The sequence below is a fragment of the Phyllobates terribilis genome, unplaced genomic scaffold (genome assembly GCF_046119375.1).
Source record: "Phyllobates terribilis strain yellow unplaced genomic scaffold, ASM4611937v1 Scaffold_12__6_contigs__length_324123572, whole genome shotgun sequence".
Taxonomy (NCBI): domain Eukaryota; kingdom Metazoa; phylum Chordata; class Amphibia; order Anura; family Dendrobatidae; genus Phyllobates; species Phyllobates terribilis.
The window spans coordinates 247267724-247277707 of NW_027362772.1; the positions used below are offsets into that span (position 1 = coordinate 247267724).

At 43.6% G+C, this 9984-nt stretch overlaps 1 protein-coding gene across 5 annotated transcripts in view; it reads right to left on the bottom strand.

Annotated features, from left to right (window-relative positions):
- The window catches only part of FOXJ3 (forkhead box J3), a 68046-nt gene extending 59281 nt beyond the window's left edge, over nucleotides 1-8765 (bottom strand). For 3 of the 5 annotated variants that reach the window (XM_073656788.1, XM_073656784.1, XM_073656786.1), the window contains exon 1: nucleotides 8647-8765. The gene's annotated coding sequence lies outside the window, so the exon portion shown is untranslated. The remainder of the gene's footprint in view (nucleotides 1-8646) is intronic. The other 2 variants (XM_073656785.1, XM_073656787.1) reach the window with 1 other exon arrangement.
- Between the last annotated feature and the right edge of the window lie 1219 nt (nucleotides 8766-9984).

Here is a 9984-nt window from a genome sequence, read left to right on the forward strand (position 1 = left end):
ATTCAAAAATCATTCGGATGGAACCAGCCTGCAATAAGTAACGTAGTAATAACACGACAAGAGGCTTAGTCAGCTCCGTCCTCTCCACGGGGAAGTCTTCTTTGTAGATGTGGGCTCATAATGGCAGATCGTACCCAGATCTGAAAGCCCCGGAGTCAGCTCCATCCTCACCACGGGGAAGTCTCCTCTGTAGATGTGGGCTCATAACAGCAGAACGGATCCAGATCTGAAAGGCCCGGAGTCAGCTCCATCCTCACCACGGGGAAGTCTCCGCTGTAGAAGTGGGCTCATAACGGCAGATCGTACCCAGACCTGAAAGCCCCAGAGTCAGCTCCATCCTCACCACGGGAAAGTCTCCTCACCACAGGGAAGTCTACACTGTAGATGTGGGCTCATAATGTCAGATTGTAACCAGATCTCAAAGCCTCGGAGCCAGCTCCGTCCTGACCGCGGGGGAAGTCTCCTCTGTAGATGTGGGCTCATAACGGCAGATCGTACCCAGATCTGAAAACCCCGGAGTCCGCTCCATCCTCTCCACGGGGAAGTCTCCGCTGTAGATGTGGGCTCATAACGGTAGATCGTACCCAGATCTGAAAGCCCCGCAGTCAGCTCCATCCTCACCACGGGGAAGTCTCCTCTGTAGATGTGGGCTCATAAAGGCAGATCGTATCCAGATCTGAAAGCCCCGGAGCCAGCTCCATCCTCTCCACGGGGAAGTCTCCACTGTAGATGTGGGCTCATAACGGCAGATCGTACCCAGATCTGAAAGTCCCAGAGTCAGCTCCATCCTCACCACGGGGAAGTCTCCTCACCACAGGGAAGTCTACACTGTAGATGTGGGCTCATAATGTCAGATTTTAACCAGATCTCAAAGCCTCGGAGCCAGCTCCGTCCTGACCGCGGGGGAAGTTTCCCCTGTAGATGTGGGCTCATAATATCAGATCGTACCAAGATCTGAAAGCCCTGGAGAACCGCAGAGTACAGCACCCGTGTGTGATCAGTGGACGACGAGGGAAAAGTGACTTGTACTTTCACCAACTTAACCTCTTAATATCTGGCTTAGGATGTGACTATGAAACTCCATGACGAAGACTAAGGGTGGCCATCATACACACAAGATACTTTAGCTTTTGTTTGATCTCCCCATACATATGCATGCTCAGTTCAGGGGAGTGTGCATGTGTTCCACTTAGTTATGACTTTTTCCTCTCTGGGAACAAAGGGATCGACCAAATTTAAATAAAAGTTTCATCAGCGTTTGGTCCGTGTGTCAGTTTTTACCACTGGTGATTTTCAAGTATGTAAAAATAAATTAAAAAGCTTTTCCCGTTTATCACAATGTTAATCACGGACAGTACACTGATGCCATCCATGTGCTGTCCGCAGTGCCGGATTGGAGTGCCAAGGGCCCATCCTTAACAACGACTCTGGGGGAGCCCACTGCTCAGCTACATGCAAATATCACATTACCCTCATTCATGAGTTTGCCTATATTTCTATATAATAATAAATTGTGTAGTTTGTTAAATGAATGACGAGATGCTGCCCTAGTCTGTACATTGTTCCATTGTGAAACAAATGTATTTCTCATATAGGTTGAGTGGGGCCCACCGGGGGATTCCCCTGCTCTCCTGTGGGCCAGTCCGAGCCTGGCCGTCTGTGATAGTCATGGACCCTTTTGCCTTTTATCCTTGATGCCAGTAAAAAACTGAATTTTGCACTGACACACGGTCCGCCAGCACCATATTTTACTCCACACTTTAAGTATAGAAAAATCAGAAGAATGAACTTCTTAACTTCAGGGTTTGGAAAACCGGATAAAAGAAGTGGTCTAAGGCAGAACAAGTGCACACAGTGTTGCTTTGACACTGTGATGTTCATTTTTGGGACACCTTTGTGACGCTTTTTCAGGCAGACTCTGGGCGGTATCTGCCTGAGAAAGACACTGTCTTATCCGGGACAACCTATATAATTAGGTCAAAGTCTCACATAGGGTTAAATGCTGTGTTTTGGGTTTTTTTGTACGGAAAATGTACTGGATTAAATAATTCAAGCAAAGTAGATGTGAAAAAATCCACAAAGCATGAAAAATTGCCGAATCAAAACAAACACGCAATAATGGTGCAGACTCTATTGCGTATTTTCGTGCAGAAAAACCACAACTCTGCAGAGTTTTTACTCATGGGGACATGGCCTCACGTGATAAATATGATCATTCCCTTGAAGACTTCCTCAGGGGATGCCAGAGCGGCAGAAACATTCCCCCCACACATGGAAGGGTTAACCTGTATATTAGCAAGTGCTTGACGCGGCAGGAATCCCATCACACTTATGGCAATCATCTCCCTAAAAGCACTCTGCCCGCAAAAGATCAAAAGGCAGCAAAAGCCATTAGCATAGCAGCAGGCACGAAGCGGGGAGATAGTGCCAATCTCGCCTCTGGCTGGTTCCTGGATGCCAACTTCTGCTGCTTTTATTATGGCACCGATCTCCTCGATATCTGGCCCCTCTGCAGGAAGTGCACAAGCTGGGAGGGCAAAGGGGTCCTGGGAGGGCACTTGACTGTGACTTGCAAGAGAATTGGCAAAATTACAAAACTGATCGTATGCCATTGGGTTATATGATGATTAATTTGCCTAAAAAAACATTACTGTAACTAAATGGTAGCGTGCCGTCGGACTACAGCCTTTATGCCGCAAATTGCAGAGACACCACATCGAAAACAAAGTTGCTGTTAAAAGGGTCCCCCGATAATGAGGGATGAATCCCCCTGCTGTGACCCTCAATGATCAGGGTGCCAAAATCTCTGAAATGCCACCGCCGGGAATATGAGGCATCACAGTTTCCATAGATATCAATGGGCAGTCCAGATGTTGGGGTCCTCCAGACACTTTTTCTAGCTGCCTTTTCATTCTTGCTAATGAATAAAAGTCTTCCATGGTCGACAACCATTTACTGAAGCAGCAATTTTTTCCTAGACACTTAGCGTTTTCAGTCGGGAGTTGAAAAAAGCTGCCAAAAACGACAAAAATTCATCAGAGAACGAGGGCTCACAATCATAGTGAAAGTTTGTGCCCAAAAGTTTAGAGACGACCTGTGACTTGCCATAAATATGTATTGGTGTAAATGCCGCTGTTCCCCTGAATCCGTCGCCATTTTTCTTTTATTCATGCGCCTCTCCATTCCAGAGATATGGCCTCCTCTTCCCTTTATATAAATCTAGTCGTGTTAGTCAAGGAGGCCTGGCATAAACAAAATCTATTAATCACGCCCACTTGACTAACAAGACTAGATTTATATACAGGGAAGAGGAGGCCGTATCTCAGGAACGGAGAGGCGCAGGAATTAAAGAAAAACATCGCCGGATTCAGGGGAACAGCAGCATTTACACCATAGTAAATATTTATGGCAAGTCACAGGTTGTCTTTCAGAGGTTTTAGGGCACTGGTGTTACGGTAATTATGTTCACTTCATCCACCTGGCATGGTTTTGTGTGTCAGATGAGGTTATTACTTAGGGCTGGGTGTCGGTATACTCACATACTAAAATTTGAGCAACAAGCCTACCATAATCACTTAGAAGAGGAGGTTGTGGCCCTCTTTTGGGAGCTGTTCCTTGCTAACTTTCAGCTTCTGGATGAATAAGACAATTGGAAAGACCTGATGAAGCCATGTTAGCAAGTCCCCAAAGAAGTTTTAGGGTTTAATGGGAATTGGACCCCCCCAAAAAACAGTATTCACCTGCAAATATAGGGTTAATCTATAGGTAGATAGCGTTATAATGCTATAGTGAAAGTGCAGCTACTGGGAGAAAACAAACTCCTTGTCTCCTGATAGCCGCCAGCTTTCAGTTATCGCTTACTACCCGACTCAGGATTTTGACTGACAGCCTTTTCTGCAGCGGGTGCGTGCAGAGTATGTGCGCTGAGCGGGCTGTCAATCAAAGCACCAGAGGGTGATCACAACCGTAGTCACCGTGTAGTGACCGGAGCAGCCTCTAGTCCAGGGCGGTGCAGGGAGAGTAAAACTTCATTCTCTCCATGTAGCCGCTCTTCCAGTACGTCTGCCAGACAAGATTCACCTTTAGATTACAACTAGATCTGCAGGTAAATAGCATTTTTTGGAGCCAACAGGTTCCCTTTAAAAGGCTATATAAATCTACGCAGGCATTTATTTTATTTATTTTTACTTAAATGCATGTATTTTTGGGGGGCTAAAAATCTATTTTGCAGTTTGGATTGATTTAAAAATAAAATTGCTTTTACAGGCTTTTTATTTCGCTTCACATTGCCAGCAGCAGATTCAGTTCACTGAGAATCAATTGGTTAGCTCGTTCTGATAAAAAGTTGGTGACTCTTCAAGCATCCAAGTTGAGCTGAACTTTGTGATCAGAAATCAGCTGAGTGGAGCTCAGAAAAGACAGATAGAAGAGTTATGAACAGAACAAGCTCACTGACTTTCACAATTCGCTCATTCTGCAGCTTGTAGAAGTTAAACTGTGCAAAATTTTCTATAGCAATCAATTGTAAAAAAATGAATCTGAGCACAAATTGCTTACATTTAAGTAAAAGAAAAAAGTCTCAAAGGGATCCACATTGTTTAATAGTACTGAACTAGCATTATTATTATTAGAGGGGGGGGGGGCTCTGACCAGTGGGAAACCAGTGATCACATACTGACGGTCTACACCAAACCCCTTTTGCCTGTCTTATCCAATGAATCACTCAGTTTTCCTACCATCAATGATAAGCTGCTGGAATAGACCCTTGACAGAATCAGTCTACTCCCCCCCCTGGCAGCTGACAATATAGTTCCATTAACTGTCCTGCAGAAGGCACCTACTCTGCTACACTGTCACATGCTGCAGAGGCTCTGGGAAATGCGAGTAATGCCAATTTTATTATTTTAAGTTAGGGAAAGCATAAGCTAAAGGAACCCCCCCTCAATGCATCATCTGACCGCAGCACGATGTTTAGGGCACAAAAAAAATATGTTGTTCGAAAGTCCATGAAATATGTGGCATTTTATCTAAAAACCCAAGGGCTGATTTGCTTTGCTACGCTACAGACGCCAGAAATCTGGCTTCATTTGTGCCAAAAAATAGTTTTCATGCTCTGCACCACATTTCTTATGTTTTTTTAGACACATAAACATAACATGATCAATGAGTGGTCATGGACAAAAAAAGGAGGGCCTAAATCACATCCCATTTGCCGAAATAGAGCGTGGACTCCTCTCACCAGAGCGCGGACTCCTCTCACCAGAGCGCGGACTCCTCTCCACATATGGCGATGAGGTGTCTCAGCTCCGTACACTGTTTACATCCAGCCACTGCAAGACCTGCTAACAGTTTATAGGAGGGGATGCTGGGTGTCGGACCCCCTCGAATCTGATATTTATGTACTATCCTAAGTCCTGGGCAACCCCTTAAATCCATTGTCTCATAAAAGCAACCTCTTTTCATATATCTTATTAAAGCATGTGGATGTCCACTAATAATCCATGCACCTCCTGTGAGAGCAGGACAGGTTTTAATACTCTGGCTGTAAAAATAATATTGCAAGCAATCAGAAATTGAATCTCCACTCAAAGCCTCTCTCTTTAGACCATAAAGATCTGCTGCACATAGTAGCACCAGCTATGGTGGAGTCTACATGAAGATAAACCACATGAACCTGCCTCCTGCTTGTGAGAGGTTTCTCCCTGTTCAGTTCTTTCAAGCAGCAGCTCATAGGATACAATAAAGATTCTGCACATAGCACTCCCAGTGACTGTTATATCATTGCTTTCTTATTCTTATATAATATTATCAGCTGCATATGGGGTAAACAGAGGAACAAAGAGCGACAAGCTGGGTGGGAAGAGATTGGTCTTCGAGCTGCCAGGGGGTATTCGATAGTAGATTGCCATACTGTAGGTTACAGAAAGTCAGAGACTGACCCCAGTCTGCACAGGAAAGCATGTATTGGTTTGGTAGTCAGACTGGAGACCACATGACACAGCGGCCCACAAAGCCATTTACAGAATGCTGCCATGTGATGCATGAGCACTGCGACCAGACTCCTCCGGCCCCGGCTTATCTCACCACTGAACAAAAGGATTGCCCACTGAAATTCGACAGGCCATCTGTTGGGAGAGAGTCGAGAGGTCGCCATACACATTACACTGTTAACCGATCCCATTGAAATAGAAGGGTTCAACCGACTTTTAGCCAATGTGTACAGGGGTCTATCAATTAACCCTTCTCATACCTAAATGTCTGATCGTGAAGAAAAACACCTTCCAACAGTTGTGACCACACATGGAGATGCAGGTGGATCACTTCCATAAATGAATCCAATACCATCCTACATATCGGGATTTCCACCATCACTGCATAAGCGAAGTCTTTGGGCCGCTTCTTCCTCTGGGCAGCGGTTTGAGTATCTTATGACTTCTGCGATGGGAAACATGATGACCCTGGAGGTCCCTTCCAACTCCAACATTCTATGAAAGCATCAAGAGCAATAATGCTCAGTCCATAGGCCACGTGGGGTCACATGTTCTGCCAATAATAAAGACTGACGCAGAAGATACAGATGTGACAGTCACACACCGCAAAAATATGGCAACAAAGAAAAGTCGCAAACACAGTATATTCTACAGAAAGATGGTGAACAACTATATGGCATCATTTGTACTGATCCTCAGTTACGGCCTATGTTATAGTCCAAGATGCATCCAGAATTCTGCAGGCTTCAGAGCAGAAATCTCCAAGCATTCCTTGTGGATTCAGTGATGCACAGAACTCCCTCTACTAATTTGTGGCATCGTATAGTAAAGGGATGTAAGACAAGCAAAATGTCTCACTGCAACCAAGCTGTCAGGTATGTGTGATAAAAAGTGTACTGACTTCTTCCAACATAACCAGCAGAATGGTGAGTGCAGCTCTGGGGTATAATACAGGATATGTAATGTATGTATATAGTGACTCCACCAGTAGAATAGTGAGTGCAGCTCTGGAGAATAATACAGGATATAACTCAGGATCAATAATGTAAATGTATGTACACAGTGACTGCACCAGCAGAATAGTGAGTGCAGCTCTGGAGTATAATACAGGATATAACTCAGGATCAGTAATGTATGTACACAGCGTCTCCACCAGCAGAATAGTGAGTGCAGCTCTGGAGTATAATACAGGATATAACTCAGGATCAGTACAGCATAAGTAATGTAATGTATGTACACAGTGACTCCACCAGCAGAATAGTGAGTGCAGCTCTGGAGTATAATACAGGATGTAATTCAGGATCAGTAATGTAATGTATGTACACAGTGACTGCACCAGCAGAATAGCGAGTGCAGCTCTGGAGTATAATACAGGATGTAATTCAGGATCAGTAATGTAATGTATGTACACAGTGACTGCACCAGCAGAATGGTGAGTGCAGCTCTGGAGTATAATACAGGATGTAACTCAGGATCAGTAATGTATGTACACAGTGACTGCACCAGCAGAATAGTGAGTGCAGCTCTGCAGTATAATACAGGATGTAACTCAGGATCAGTACAGGATCAGTAATATAATGTATGTACACAGTGACTCCACCAGCATAATAGTGAGTGCAGCTCTGGCGTATAATACAGGCTGTAACTCAGGATCAGTAATGTATGTACACAGTGACTCCGCCAGCAGAATAGTGAGTGCAGCTCTGGAATATAATACAAGATAAATTATAAAAAGTAAATATAAATTAGGGCAATTTCCATGGAGAAATATACCAGCCATACTACAGTGAAGCTACACTTGGTGGAAAACCTTTCTAAATTCCAGCGCTCAGCACCATTCTGCCCAGGTGTATCCTAGCCAGACCCTCTGGGCTAATGAACGGTGCCATTCCCGGATATTGGGGCTGATAGCTTTAGCCCACACACTTTCATGGCACACGGCAGAATCAAGACCACCTGAGTCGCTGCCCACTGTGCTGCCGCCATGGCTCTGCAGACACATTTAGTGGCTCAGCAGTCAGACCACTTTCTTTATTTGGCCCGTGACCGGACGGCGGCTTGTAATGAGCGTCCATATTGCAGCACAATGGGGGCGACCAAACGTGCCCCCCTCTGAAATGGCGATGACCAAAAGCTGTGACAGACGTGATGTTCGCCACTTCTGAGACACCAATAAGAGACTAAAACGCAAGCGACAGATTAATGGAAATGGCAGACGCTGGCGAGTCGCACCGTTCCATGGACGCATCATGTGACTTGTGCGATGCAATAGTCTGGAAGTGAAAGGGTTACTTAGTGCCCAGCACTGGCCACTGGGGGCCCCTGGAGACGTGACTTGTGGCCCCGGCTGGAGGCAGCAGGCCGTGTCCAGGTGTGGCCTGTCATCTGCAGGGTGACACAGGGGCCCCCGAGGGCCACCAGGCCTCCAACACCAGCAGCCAGGGCTCTGAACACACAGGCCCCCCTGTACGAGCGAGTCCTCGGCCCCAGCGAGGCGCTATTTCCCCTCACACCAGTCATCACTACCGCCCCCTACGCTGCTGCCTCCGAGGCTTCCTGCTGACACGCGGCCCCCGGAATCATGGCCCCCGGGGCTCCAGCAGCTCAGCCTCCGGCCCCCGGCCCCGCTTCTGTGGTCACATAGGCGGCTTCTGACCTGATCTGCAGCTCCGTGCGGTCCCGACGTGTCGGCCAGGAGAGGAACAAATGCAAGGGAGCGGAGAAACTACAACTCCCGGCATGCCTTGCGCGAAGTGGCGGACTGGAAGAGGGGAAAAAAAAATTCAAAAACTGACATCTTTATCAACACGAACAAAATAAAATAAAATACGTTCAGCCACGAGTCTGAACCCTGAATTACATTTCTCCAGGGAATAATGAGGCAGAGACTTTTACAATTTTAAACATGTTGAATTAAAGGTCCTTATTATTATTAGTCATTTTTATTATTATTTATTAGTATTATATATATTTTTATTATTATTTATTATTTTATTTCATTTTATTTGTTTAATATATTTAATTTTATTGTTATAATTATTATATTTAATTGTATTATTTATTATTATAATACTTTTTTTATTTAATACTATTGTTTATTATTATTTGATTTATTTATTTATTATTATTATTATTAGTGATGATTCATCATCATCTTTATCAAAACGAACAAAACAGTCTACCTACAGGCACAAGTCTGAATTGTCACCCATCTTTGCAAGAACCCTGAATTACAGTTTTCCAGAGAATAATGAGGCAGAGACTTCAAATTTTAAACATGTTGAATTAAGTGTCCTTATTATTTATTATTATGTGTTATTTTTATTATTATTTTAATTAATTAGATTTATTTTATTTAATATTATTATTTATAATTATTTTCTTATTATTATATTTAATTATTATCATTATTTATTTTTATTTCATTTTGTTTATTTTATTTAATATTACTATTTATTATTTTATTATTATAACATTTATCTATTATTATTCTTCATCATTATTTTTTTTTTAAGTCACTTTTCTTTTTTTTTCGGCATTGAAGTTTTTTCTTCAAACTTGACGCACGTGATTCATTTAATTTCGCCTAAAATAAGAAAAATGCTTTTTATTTTTGTCTTTAAACTTTTGTCAACCCAAAAAGTTGCATGTTCCACTAAAATGTAAAAAAAAATTCCATACAAATTAGGGAGGGGGGAACTAGATACCTTCGCGCAAAAAAATGTAGTGACTTTTTAAAAAGTCGGAATTGATAAATCAACTAAAAACATATAAAAACTCCAAACCCAGCCCACAATGGCGGAGAAAAAGACAATATTAGAACTGTGATAGGGCCTCTTTCAGACGTCCTGTTCATAGATCGAGGAGACATGTTTGTTTTTAATCCGAGTCACGGATCAAGATTACCCATAAAAGTCTATGGATCTGTCAAAATCGTGGATAGAACACGGATGCCACAGATAAAACACTGATGGAAAGAACTCAAACACTGACC